Source organism: Phacochoerus africanus, chromosome 16 (assembly GCF_016906955.1).
Source record: "Phacochoerus africanus isolate WHEZ1 chromosome 16, ROS_Pafr_v1, whole genome shotgun sequence".
Classification (NCBI taxonomy): domain Eukaryota; kingdom Metazoa; phylum Chordata; class Mammalia; order Artiodactyla; family Suidae; genus Phacochoerus; species Phacochoerus africanus.
The window spans coordinates 10,435,372-10,449,308 of NC_062559.1; the positions used below are offsets into that span (position 1 = coordinate 10,435,372).

General features: G+C 41.0%; 1 protein-coding gene and 1 pseudogene across 5 annotated transcripts in view; one reads left to right on the plus strand and one right to left on the minus strand.

Moving 5' to 3' along the window:
- UBN2 (ubinuclein 2) overlaps nucleotides 1-13,937 on the minus strand; it is an 81,537-nt gene that overhangs the window by 59,846 nt on the left and 7,754 nt on the right. The gene's annotated exons all lie outside the window — the stretch shown is intronic.
- On the plus strand, nucleotides 10,578-11,352 carry LOC125117223 (non-histone chromosomal protein HMG-14-like; annotated as a pseudogene). The gene has a single exon (XR_007132546.1). The product of XR_007132546.1 is annotated as a non-histone chromosomal protein HMG-14-like (transcript).

The following is a 13,937-nucleotide window of genomic DNA, read 5'->3' on the forward strand; positions in this document are numbered from 1 at the left end:
CATCTCTGGATTCTGCCACCCTTCAAAGCTCAGCCCAAAATTTAAACCTTTTCTCCTAGATGTTCTCGACTCAAAACCACAATGATATTTTCTGCTCTCTTGTTTTTTTGTCTAGGCAAAACTAGCTGTCTAGAAAAGATTTACCTAGGGAAAACTAGAAAAACAAAAAGGTTCTATTTTTTAAAATGAGCACAATCAGACATATGGAGACACCCAAATAAGTTTTGCCTAATTAGAGATTTAGGAACATTTAAGACTAGCCAAGGCTACCAGTCGTTACCACAAGAAACGAGAGCTGTTGTTAACAATTCTGAGTCCGTAATCTAATATATTCAGTAAAATGGTTAAGTAAGTAAATGTGACTTTTATCAATGATAGTAAACAACATAGCTAATACTTTGCTTAAGTATAACAGTATTAATCTGATTAAAATGCCTCTCAAAAAAGATCTTATATATTTATGAAACATAAATTATAGCATCATAACAATGACAAAGGTATAAATTATATATACGATGATGTATCTATTCAACATTAACAACCATTTTAAAATGTGGTAGAAGAATATTTAATAACACAGAAGGCAACAAAAGCAGTTTTCCAAATGTTATGTATATACAGGTCAGGCTATTCAGAGAAAAGGTGGTATTAATGTTCACTACGCATTTGAAAGTGTTCAGCCTACCTGGTAATCATGGAGACAACCTTAAAATAACGAGACACTGGGAATTCCCTTGTGGCCTGGCAGTTGGGGATCTGGTGTTGTCACTGCTGTGGCTCTGGTTCAATCCCTGGCCTGGGAACTTCCACACACTGTGGGGGCAGCCAAAAAAACCCACGAAAACCAAAATGATACTGCTTTTTAAACTATCACACAAACAGAAGGATCCCATTTAAGAAAAACACAACAATATATGTCTAAATATATATATATATATTTAGAATGCTCAAAGAATTTAAGAAAAACACAACAGTATATGTCTAAATATATATATAGAGAGAGAATGCTCAAAGAATTATAACAAGTGGATAACCATGGCTATTACTTATGTGGAAGGGATATAACTGGAGGCAATGTTGAAGGAAGACTTCGGCTTAATATGTATATTTGAATTTGTTTTTTATAACTGGAATGTATACACGTATTACTCAGGTGATTTAAAAAGTTCAAGAGGACATATGTAAGATCACACACATTTTTAAAAGCCCTAAAAGGATACACAGCAGCTATTAATAGTGGCTCTGTGTGGCAGTGGGCTTGGAGATGATGTAGGTAACCTTTCTTTTCTTCTCTTTGTTGGTCTGTACTTACATATTCTTCTGCAGTGAACGAATCTCTGAAATACGTAAATGCTTACACACACACAGATCTCTGGGGTGAGAAACTCGGTGACTAGCTCTGAGAAGGGAACTGGGTTAGCTAGAGTCAGGGGCAGGAGATTTACTTTTCATCATGTTATCTTTTGTATCTTTCAAATTTTTATTAAGTACATGTATTATCCATTCAAGGAATTTTATTTTCTTAGGTTTGGACCACCAAATGTTCGATACCATTCAGTGTTTGACTCCTCATGTGGTTCTGCTTCTCGGGCCCACTATGGGGAAAGAGTTTTAGATAAACTGATGTGACAAATCCATGCCTGAGTGGTTCTTCCTCAAATCCCTCTCTAATAGCTAGGGCTAGTCTTCGCACTACCGATTACTGGCTTCCTGCCAAAGCATTACTGGCAGCACATCCAAGTTCTCTCCTTCATCGCAGAGGCCAACACTACCATTTTCTGGCCTCAGTTGGCTCTTCTTCACCTTCTGCCCTTACCGGAAAATCTCCCTCCAGACTACCTTCCGTCCTACCACCTTTTTTCTGTTCTCCACCTTACAATTCTCTAGCTCTCCAATGATGCTGAAATTCAGTATTATGAAAACGCCATAAACCAGAGTCAAACTTCTAACAGTTGCCTAAAAGACACACACCAGTTAATTTACAAATATCAAAATTTCACCTAAAGGAACTCAAGATAGATTGGTGAAGGACTGTATTACAGTGTCTTCCCTACTAGGCCTCTTTTAAGTTGTTCTCTTTTCCAGCAGGTGTAGCAAGAACTCACTCTGGGAGTTCTCCACTGTGGCACAGTGTGTTAAGAATCCGACTGCTGCAGCTCAGGTTGCTACGGAGGTGCGGGTTCCATCCCTGGCCCAGCACAGTAGGTTAAAAGGATCTGGTGTTGCCACAGCTGTGGCATAGGTCCCAGCTGTGGCTCACATTCAATCCCTGGCCCTGGGAACTTCCATATGCCATGGATGCAACCATAAAACAATATTTAAAAAAAAGAAAAGAAAAAAGGAATGCAATTTATAGTAGCATCAAAACCTTACTTGATCAATTATCTGACTTCTGCAGTTGCTGATGTTACAGTTTACACAATAAATGCATCTTATAAAAATACAGAATAAAACCCTTGAATGTTGCTACCTATAACATGAAGATATCCCTTTAAATCTATTCCCCTAGGGAGCTAGTTCACATACTATGACTCAGAAGAGATGGCTTACTGCATCATTAGTACCTGCTTAACCTGATAATCAGTGTTTCAAGCCAACGCAGTCCAATTACGCTCTAACATTAAAATGGAAAACAAATAGTGTTCTTAGTACAGGACCCCCTACTTCCTCCAGGTAATAAGAAACTTAACTAATAATCAACATTCACTGATCACCCATGAAAGACAGAGAATGCATGACTGCTAAAAATTCAGTCTCACAAGTGAAAAGAAAGTATCTGCTGGTCCCAAAGCTGCCCCATTTGTTCCAGCCCTGCCACAACTTTATCTTCTACCACTACTGATTTCCTTAACCTACCAACAGTAAAGGGTAGATATTTCAGTCAGTGGAAGAAAGCCAAGAGGTGACTTAACAGCACAGAAATAGTATATGCAGATTTCTAAAATCACCACTTATGGATACAGAACCTTCCTCCCAAATAACCTAAAACTGCTGATTCTCAATTGTTCCTAAGGGATTTAAGGAAGTTGAAGAGTTTTTATTTAGCTCAAAGAGGCCGAGGACTTAAAAGGGCATGTCATGGCAAGCAATTACAACTGGTAACTGCAATAAAGAAACTAGTATTTCCTTGCCCTTTAAAAACCACACCCCTCAGACTGCTTCTTAATGTTTTTATTGTATATGTAGTACCACACTATTATTGGTCAGTAGAACTTCAATACACTGATATTTCTGATTTGTAAGTACAATCTATTTTGCAGGGGTTTTTTTTCTTTTTTTAGGGCCACACTTGCGGCATATGGACGTTCCCAGGCCAGGGGTCCAGTCGGAGCTTCAGCTGCAAGCCTATGCCACAGCCACAGCAACACAGGATCCAAGCCACGTCAGGGACCCACACCACAGCTCAGGGCAATGCCAGATCCTTAACCCACTGAGCAAAGCCAAGAATCAAACCTGTATCCTCATGGATACTAGTTGGGTTCTTAACCTGCTGACCCATCATGGGAACTCTATTTTAATAAGTGTGCTCAAATTGCTTTAGCCAAATCCTTACCAGGTTGATCCTTAGGAACCAGACCCATGATGAGGCCAAAACAAATAGAGGAAAAACAGCCCAGTAAGTTCTCAAGGAAGCTCCACTGCCTCAGCAAGTGTGGATGATCATCCAATAACATGACTAACAGAATTCCTAAAACTCAGAGTGCAAAATGCTTTCCAACATCCACTTACATATATTTGAGAACACTTTTAAAACAATGCATAATTGGAGTTCCCGTTATGGCGCAGTGGTTAACGAATCCAACTAGGAACCACGGGGTTGCGGGTTCAGTCTCTGGCCTTGCTCAGTGGGTTAAGGATCCAGCGTTGCCATGAGCTGTGGTGTAGGTCGCAGACGCGGCTCGGACCCCGCACTGCTGTAGCTCTGGCATAGACTGGTGGCTACAGCTCCGACTAGACTCCTAGCCTGGGAACCTCCACATGCCGCAGGAGCGGCCCAAGAAATGGCAAAAAGACAAAAAGACAAAAAAAAATCATAATTATTTTAGGTATAAAAATATATTTCCTTTCCAGTCAATTGTGCAGTATTTACTGTGAAGAAGCCAATTTCATTAGAAAACTATAGTTACTCCAAGATATTGCCATTCTTTAAAATGAAACTGAATAAAATCAGTTTTAAAGGCCACACTCAAAGAAAGTCAAGACCTTTTATAAATATAATTTGTTTCTGCAACAAATTATAAACCGTGTTAACTCCATTTCATTAAGCGCCTTATTTATAAGATTGCTCAAAATGACTTTTCTACCATCAAGTCTACCCTTATTCTCCCTTTTAAAATAAACATGAAGCTATTAGGGCTCTAAGAGTCCAACATCATATGGAACACTGAGCGTCAGAGGTGATATTCAGTCTACCTGGTACAGTAAGCAGATTTTAAAGTTATACTGTGATCTTATATTTTTTTATTTTTTTTACAGAATCAAATGCATACATTTACACACAATTACATTCACACAGATTATTATAACATGGATCTTAAGAAACAGATTAAGTGACTCCCACTGGAGAAGTGGAATGGAAAATATGCTGAGACAAATAGGAAATTTATTCTATACTTTATCCCAATTTTATGGCTTTCATCTTTTCTACTTAGTTTTATCTATTACATTTCAATTTTTCTTTAAAAATTAGCATTATATTAAATTGTTATATTATGCAACTAAAATTTATAAAGAAGAAAGCCTTATATACCATTAAATATTTTATATAGCATAGTAAAAAGAATAACTTAACTGGTAAGCATAACAAAAATAATATACCCTCTGAAAATAAGTAAAATATAAAATGCATAAATTGGTTAAAAAAGTGTAACTATATAAATATGTCCTCACAATTTGTTCCATCTCATTGATTCTTCAATAAAGGCATTACACCATTCTAGTGATGTGATGCACAAGACATTATAGACTTTACATTGTACCATGGAGAGAAATGATTATTAATAATACAATAGTAGAACTGTATTATTTAATTGTACAGTGGCATTATTTAATTATAATTTTCATAAGTTCTTTGATGGAGAGGAAATCAGAATCAGATCTAAGAAGACTTCAGCATTCCAAGAATGATGTCAAATGACCCCCATCATGGTGGATTATGCACTTATTTACTATGAGATATATTTCTTCTCCAGAGAGTCCTTGTTTGTGTATCAATTGTAGGTTTTTGGTTTGCAGTTATTCTGAAGTTTTGATGTAAGAGTCTATACATATATGAGATTGTTTTAAGTTGTTGGTCTCTTAATTGCAAGTTCATCTCCAATGTTCTGTATCTGTACCCACCTCTTCTCATGATTCCTGATTTTGGTGGTATAATTGTGCATGGATGATTTTGTATCTTTACTGTATACATACCTTTACTGGTGAGCCTTGTCATTTGTGGAATTTTTGTTTCCTGTTGCTGATCTTTTCTTTCCTGCCTAGAGAAGTTCCTTTAGTATTTGTTGTAAGGCTGGTTTAGTGTTACTGAATTCTCTCAGCTTTTGCTTATCTGAGAAGGTTTTTATTTCTCCTTCAAATCGGAATGAGAGCCTTGTTGGATAGAGTATTCTTGGTTGGAGGTTTTTTCCTTTCATCACCGTAAGTATCTCATGCCACTCCCTTCTGGACTGCAGAGTTTCTGCTGAAAAATCTGCTGATAACCTTATTGGGGTTCCCTTGTATGTTACTTGCTTCTTTTCCCTAGCTGCTTTCAAGATTTTCTCTTTGTTTTTAATTTTGGTTAGTTTGATTATTATGTGTCTCGGTGTGTTCCTCCTTGGGTTTATTTTATATGGTACTCGTTGTGCCTCCTGGATTTGAGTGAGTGGCTCCTTTCCCATGGTAGGGAAATTTTCGGCTATTATCTCTTGGAATATTTTTTCTGTCCCCTTCTCTCTCTCTTCTCCTTCTGGCACCCCTATGATACGGATGTTGGTGCAATTAACATTGTCCCAGAGTTCCCTGAGACTCTCTTCATTTTTTTTTTAATCTTTTTTCTCTTTTCTGTTCTGCATCCGTAATTTCTTCTAATCTGTCCTCCACCTCACTTATTTGTTCTTCTGCCACCTCACTTGTTTGTATTCTGCTGTTAGCTGCTTCTAGTGAGTTTTTAATTTCAGTTATTATATTTTGCATGTCTTCTTGTTTAAGTTTTATATCTTGCATCTCTTTGGTTAGTGCTTCCTGTAAGTTATCCATCTTTGCCTCCAGTTTATTTCCAATGTCTTGCATCATCTTCAGCATCAACAATCTAAAGTCTTTTTCCTGGAGGCTGAGAATCTCCTCATTGCTTAGCTGATTTTCTGGTTTTTTTCCTTTCTCCCTCATCTGAGTTATAGTTCTGTCTTTTCATTTTTATAGGTTTTTGGTGTGGTGACCTTTTTATAGATAATAGAGCTGTAGCCTCTCTTACTTCTGGTGTCTGTCCCCCTTGTATACTGTGATCTTATAAATGCTAATAAGTAGCCGGCAGAATAGCTATCCTCCTGTTTATAGAGAATGATTCAGATTTAAACAGCCTTAACTGCTAGATATCAAGTACTGTGCTAAGCACCTTCATTTAGGTTACTAAATTTATATCCAATTCTAAGATAAAACTGGATCTTTGAAAATGGTTGGGGTCACAGAATGAGAAAAACTACTAAAAGTGGAGTTCTCGTTGTGGCTCACTGGTAACAAAACCAACTAGTATCCATGTGGACTTGGGTTCGATCCCTGGCCCTGCTCAGTGGGTTAAGGATCCGGCGTTGCTGTGGCTGTGGTGTAGGTTGGGAGCTACAGCTCTGATTAGACTCCTCACCCGATGGGAACTTCCACATGCCGCAGGCGTAGCCCCCCAAAAAAAGAAAAAAGAAAAATTGCTGAGAGAAATCTTCCAACCACCATGTGTTATCCTATGCCCCAGAAGGCTTAGAGAACAACTCTACACGCCTCAAACCAAACTTCATTCCCTACACATACACAACCTGGAAACCATGTAAAAACTGAAATAGAAAGGAAGATATTTGACCTCCACATTTGGAGCCTTAAAACTGGGAATAAGGAAAGTCACAGGGACCTCTTTAAATTGTACCCTGCTTCCTTCCTACAGTAACCAACGAGACAAAATTCCAAAGTCACAGCTTGGGTTTACCTATTTACTAAGATTTATGTACAACAACCAATTTAGTATACTCCCTATGAAAGAAAGCACGGAATACTTACATTACCCCCCCCCCAAAAAAAACACTGAGCAAGTAATGTTGAATACACACTGTCACATAACCTGAAGTGTAGACAATAAAAATATGACAGAATGGGGGGGGACGACACATACCAACCATTTAATAGAGGGTTCTATACTCCCTTTAATTTGTTATCACTGCTTTTCAACTACCGAAAGCTGTCGCAACTCTTCTCCTGGCACAATGAGGATAAGGCACATCTGACACTCCAGAGTTAGCGTTCCCTTCGCTCTCAGGTGGCCACCTGCTCCACTGCACTCCACTCCAGCACAAGCAACCACAAAAAGACCACAGAAAGGCCATAAACTTGCCCCTCGGGTCTTCCAACAAACCACAGAATTTATCACTAACATCCCTCTTGCACCCAGCCACTTCTCAATGCAGCTTATTTTTCTCCGTATCTGGAAACCCCCAATTGAGTTTAACTTGCTCAGTTTTCTGAAACTTCCTACAAAGGCATGCTCCTCCACAATGCAAACGGCATATGCTCCCACGTGTACCACCAACCACTCTGCTCCCAAAAGAGAAAGGGCAGAGTGTAAAAGTGGATGAACTAATGAGTTAAATATATTGGGGGAAAAACAGTGAAGCAAATACACACAAGTCTCAAACCAAGGCTTGAGAGCCAAATCTGGCCCACAGATACAGTCTGTTTGGCCCAAGTATTCTAGTTAGAAGACAACATTTAACATTTAAAAGTAAGAGATCAAGATGGCCAATAAGCACATGAAAAAATGCTCAACATCCCTGATTATTAGAGAAATGCAAATCAAACTACCACAAGATACCATCTCACACCAGTCAGAATGGCCATCATTAATAAGTCCACAAATAACAAATGCTGGAGGGGGTGTGGAGAAAAGGGAACCCTCCTGCACTGTTGGTGGGAATGTAAGCTGGTACAACCACTATGGAGATCAGTAGGGAGGTACCTTAGAAATCTATACATAGAACTACCACATGACCCAGCAATCCCACTCTTGGGCATATATCTGGACAAAACTTTCCTTAAAAAACACACATGCACCTGCATGTTCACTGCAGCTCTATTCACAATAGCCAAGACATGAAAACAACCCAAATGTCCATTGACAGATGATTGGATTAGGAAGATGTGGTAGATATACACAGTGGAATACCACTCAGCCATAAAAAAGAATGAAACAATGCCATCTGCAGCAACATGGATGGACCTAGAGACTCTCATCCTGAGTGACGTAAGTCAGAAAGAGAAAGACAAATACCATATGATATCACTTATATCTGGAATCTAATATAAGGCATAAATGAACCTTTCCACAGAAAAGAAAATCATGGACATGGAGAAGAGTTGTGGTTGCCAAGGGGGAGGGAGAGGGAGTGGGATGGACTGGGAATTTGGGGTTAACAAACGCTAACTATTGCCTTTGGAATGGATAAGCAATGAGATCCTACTGTATAGCACTGGGAACTATATCTAGTCACTTACGATGGAGCATGATAATGTGAGAAAATTTTTAAAAATAAATAAAATAAAAGAGATCATAGACGAAAATCCAGATTTCAGCCTTCTTTTGAGAAAATGGACAGATCTGGCAACGTTAAGCTTGAATTCCTACAAAGGCTGGAGGAGTTCCAGCTGTCAAGCAATGAGACTGGCTGCACATCTGCAGCGTCAGTGGGCTAACAGATCTGGTATGGCTCGCAATTATGGCTCCCATCTGATCCCTGGCCTGGGAACTCCGTAATATGCCTGAGAGGTGGCCAAAAGAAAAAGAGAAAAAACAAACAAACAGACCGGAACTGAGTCAGAGCATCCCCTTTAAATAGGGCATGTGCTGTCCCCTGTTGGGAACAAACCCCACCTTGGCTGTCCATATGGCTTGCTTCACTGATTGGTCAGTGGGCAAGTGGGGGACATGTGAATTTGATACTCCTGAATTTGAGGTACTAAAAGTAACTACAGGACAGTAAACTATAGGTCAATAAATATCTTCATTTCTTGTTTAAGAGCAATCTTCTGTGAAAGCCTAGGATTGGACAAAATATCTTCTCCCAGGACACTGTGGGTTGCTGATTTCTTCAGGGCTCCAAACAGTCTGTTGTGGTCTTCAAGAAGACCATGTAAAAAAATGGTGGGAGGACTAAAGATAAATGCCATCTGGAATAGAATGCTTGAACTAAAAGATCAAAATTAGTGGGGTCCTCAATTAAAAGAGGTTAAATACACAGAGATGTTTATGTTAAAAAGACATGTACAGAAAAAGAGCAATCCTCTCAGAGAGTTATGTCTAAGTGACTAAAGAGCATCTCACATTCAGATAGAGCTTAAATTACTCCCTCTTACATTGACAAAACCCCTGTGCAGACCTTATTTTCTTCTCACACATACCAAAAACATAAAAAAAGCCAAGAGCCTTCACTAAAGTCACCTTGCTAGTGAATAATGGCAAAGAGAGGTTCAGAATCCAGCTGCATTACCTGGTAATCCCATGCTCTTTCCACTGCAATACATTGCAGCTACTGCCTCATATCCACTGCTATCAGACAGAGGATAGAGAGGAGGCTGAAAATAGCCATTTAATGACTCTGCACAAAAGTCTCCAAAATTCCTTCCAATCTCAAGAATGGAACTAGCCCTTCTATTCATTTTCAGGTCCCCAAAGAAGAGTCATTCATTTCCATAGGCACTGCTTGGCACTGCATTGTGTGTCATACATGTTCTGTCTTCCCAATTATCTTCAAAGTTTCTCCAGAAGGCAAATGCGATGTCCTTCTGCATGTCCAACATAAATGTGCAAATATTCTATCATTTACATACAAAATTTAACAAACAATTGCATCCTGAGAGTTTGTCTGGAGGTTCTAGCAGGGGAGTGCAACTACTCGTATACCCTTGACCCAAGAACGGTCCTCCTCTATCGGGGATGGTCGTCCTCCACTTCCGGAGGGAGGCGCACGGAGTGGTGCGGGAGGAAGGGGACACGCGCCTAGCCAGCCAGATCAGCCGAATCCACCCTGGCGATCAATGGGGTGACATACGTCACAGCCAGAGCACCCTCACATCCAACAATTGCATCTTGAAACATAGCGGTAGGAGTTCCCACTATGGCTCAGTGGGTTAAGAACCTGACACAGCGCCTGCGAGGATGCAGGTTTGATCCCTGGCGTGCTTAATGAGTAAAGGATCCAGCGTTGCCACAGGTATGGCGATAAAAAGGAAAAGAAAAAAAAAAAAAAAGGAGCAAAGGGCTAGAATAACCCTAAGTGATTTTTAGAAATAATGACAAGGATGTCTAAGTTCCATTATGAAGGAAGAAAAAGTAGAATGAGGTAGCTAGGAGTCCCAGCAGCTCTGGCAGCGGGAGGAGCGGCCACGGTCAGGCAGCCCAGCTTCAGGAAGGCTCTCCTCTCGCGGAGACACACTCCCGAGACACCCGGCACACGTGGCACACGTCCGCCCGCAGCCACGATGCCCACGCGGAAGGTCAGCTCCGGGGCGGGGGCGAAGGAGGAGCCCAAGAGGAGATGGGCGAGGTTGTCAGCTAAACCTGCTCCTGCAAAGTGGAAACGAAGCCAAAAAAGGCAGCAGGAGAGGATAACTCTTCAGACAAAAAAGGACACACAAAAGGGAAAAGGGGAGCAAAGGGAAACCAGGCCGAGGTGCCGAACCAAGAGACTAAAGATTTGCTTGCAGAAAACAGAGAAACTAAAAACAAGGAGAGCCCAGCGTCTGTTGAAGCAGGAGAGAAGGAAGCCAAGTCTGATTAACAGCACACGCCTGGTCCTGTCCGTGTCCCTGTCTCCCTTCTTGTACAATCCAGAGGAATATTTTTATCAACTATTTCGTAAATCCAAGTTTTTTAGTAGCTCTAGAAACATTTTTAAGAAGGACGGAATCCCACCTCATCCCATTTTTTAAGTATAAATGCTTTTTTTTAAGAGGTGAAATTTGCTGGTTGTTTATTTTTTGGTACAACCAGAAAATAGCGGAATATTGAATATGGGAGGCTTTGACTGTCTTGGGTGTCAGCTTAACATTCCAAAGATGGGGTAGCTTTTATATCCTATAATGCAAAGCATACTAAATGGCAATTTGGAGTCAGTTGTGCATTTACCCGAGGCATACAGAGGTTCCCAGGCTAGGCGTCAAATCGGAGCTACAGCTGCCAGCCTACACCACAGCCACAGCAACACAGGATCCAAGCCGTGTCTGCGACCTACACCACAGCTCATGGCAAGACCAGATCCTTAACCCACTGAGCGAAGCCAGGGATCAAACCCACATCCTCATGATGCTAGTTGGGTTCATTAACCACTGAGCCATGACTGGAACTCTCCATGATATTTTATTTAAAATATAAATATATGTAGTATATGTATAAAAAATATATATAAGTATATATATAGACATTAGCCTTTGCTATCTCTCAACACCAATAAAAAGCTCTATTGTTTAAGGGTACTCTTTTGTGAAGCCTAGAGCTGGACAAGATAATCTTCTCCCAGGTCACTTTTAGCCTGCTGATTTTTTCTTTTCTGTCTTTTTGTCTTTTTAGGGCCGCACCCACGGCATATGGAGGTTCCCAGGCTGGGGTCTAATCGGACCTGTAGCCGCCGGCCTACACCACAGCCACAGCAACGCCAGATCTGTAACCCACTGAGCGAGACCAGGGATTGAACCGGCAACCTCATGATTCCTAGTCGGTTTTGTTTCTGCTGCGCCACGAGAGGAACTCCAAGCCTGATGATTTTCTTAAAAGATTCTAAACAAATTTGTCATAATACATATACTTAATGCTCATAGATAGATGTAATACCCATGCATTCTTTTGGGCTTATGCACCTAAAGCCTTCATGAGGTGGGACATTTTAAATCTGTCCTTAGAATAGAAATAAGAGAGTAGACAAAGTAAAAGTCGAGAAGAAAGAGAGCCCATTAATTTGGATTAAAAGAAGCGTAACATTTTATTCCTGCATAATGACAGTACTTGGCTCTAACCCGGTTACTTGAAACAATTTTACATATCAACCAACTTCTTCAGAAAGGTGATTTAATGCTAACTCTGAGGTATATTACTTATAGGATATGCTAGGAATTTTCCATTTGCAAAAGGCAATTTTTTTTTGGCTGTTCCCATTGCATATGGATGTTGTCAGACCAGGGATTGAACCCATGCCACAGCAGTGACCCAAGCCACTGCAGTGACAATGCCAGATCCTCAACCCACTGTGCCACAAAGAAACTCCTGCAAAGGGCAACTCTAATTTATAACCCATGGGGAAAAAAAGATACTCTAGGAGTTCTCTGGTGGCTTAGCGGGTTAAGGATCTGGTGTTGTCACTGCCATGGCTTGAGTTAGATACCTGGCCTGGGAACTTTTGCATGGGGCAGGCGTGGCCAAAAAAAAATGGGCGGGGGGCATTCTAATATCATGTTGCAGGGGGTACTACAGTTTTGGTATACTGTATATACACAGCTTAAAAAAAAAAAATCGGAACTTCTGAATTTAGAGATAAGAAAACTGTGGCCCAAAGAGGTAACAATTAGTAGGTGGCAAAGTATGGCCTTGAACCTGACCCACATTTCAGAAAAATTCTCATGTGTTTTCCCCACCCCCAAACTGTTTATTACCACAAGGAGCCAACAAGTATCAACCAAGACCCTAGCTGCAGTTTGAAGATAACATGAATGACACAGCTAGTGTGAGCTGACATCCTATCTCCGTGAGATACTTTTTTTGGGGGGGACTTTTTGCCATTTCTTGGGCCGCCCCTGCAGCATATGGAGGTTCCCAGGCTAGGGGTCTAATCGGGGCTATAGCTGCCAGCCTACATCAGAGCCACAGCAACTCGGGATCCAAGCCGCGTCTGCGACCTACACCACAGCTCATGAGCCCACTGAGCAAGGGCAGGGATCGAACCCGCAACCTCATGGTTCCTAGTCGGATTCGTTAACCACTGAGCCAAGATGGGAACTCCTCTGTGAGATACTTTTAATGCTCACAGAGGAACACAAGGGAAGAAAGGTCTTGCTTCTCATGGGTTATGTTTTAGCAAAGAGCTAAGGGGTAGTTAAAGCCATAGGATGAACATGTGATGAGCATAGAGAGGAATCTTCCAACAAAGCCAATTTTACAAAAAAAATTGAGAAAAACATTAAGCAATTACAGTCACGTAATTTAAATTTATTTATTTAATTTTTGTCTTTTTGCCTTTTCTAGGGCTGCTTCCCACGGCATATGGAGGCTCCCAGGCTAGGGGTCTAATGGGAGCTGTAGCCGCCGGCCTACGCCAGAGCCACAGCAACACAGGATCCAAGCCACGTCTGCAACCTACACCACAGCTCACGGCAACGCCGGGTCCTTAACCCACTGAGGAAGGTCAGGGACTGAACCCACAACCTCATGGTTCCTAGTCGGATTTGTTAACCACTGTGCCACGACGGGAACTCCCTTAAATTTATTTTTACAATAAACACTAAGTTATTGTGGCACAGACTATAAAATGCACATGAATTTTTTTTTTCTTAGGGCTATGCAGGTGGCATATGGAGGTTCCCAGACAAGGGGCCGAATCAGAGCTACAGCTGCTGGCCTACACCACAGCCACAGCAACGTGGGATCCAAGCCGCATCTTCGACCTACACTACAGTTCACGGCAATGTTGGATCATTTACCCACTGAGAGAGGCCAG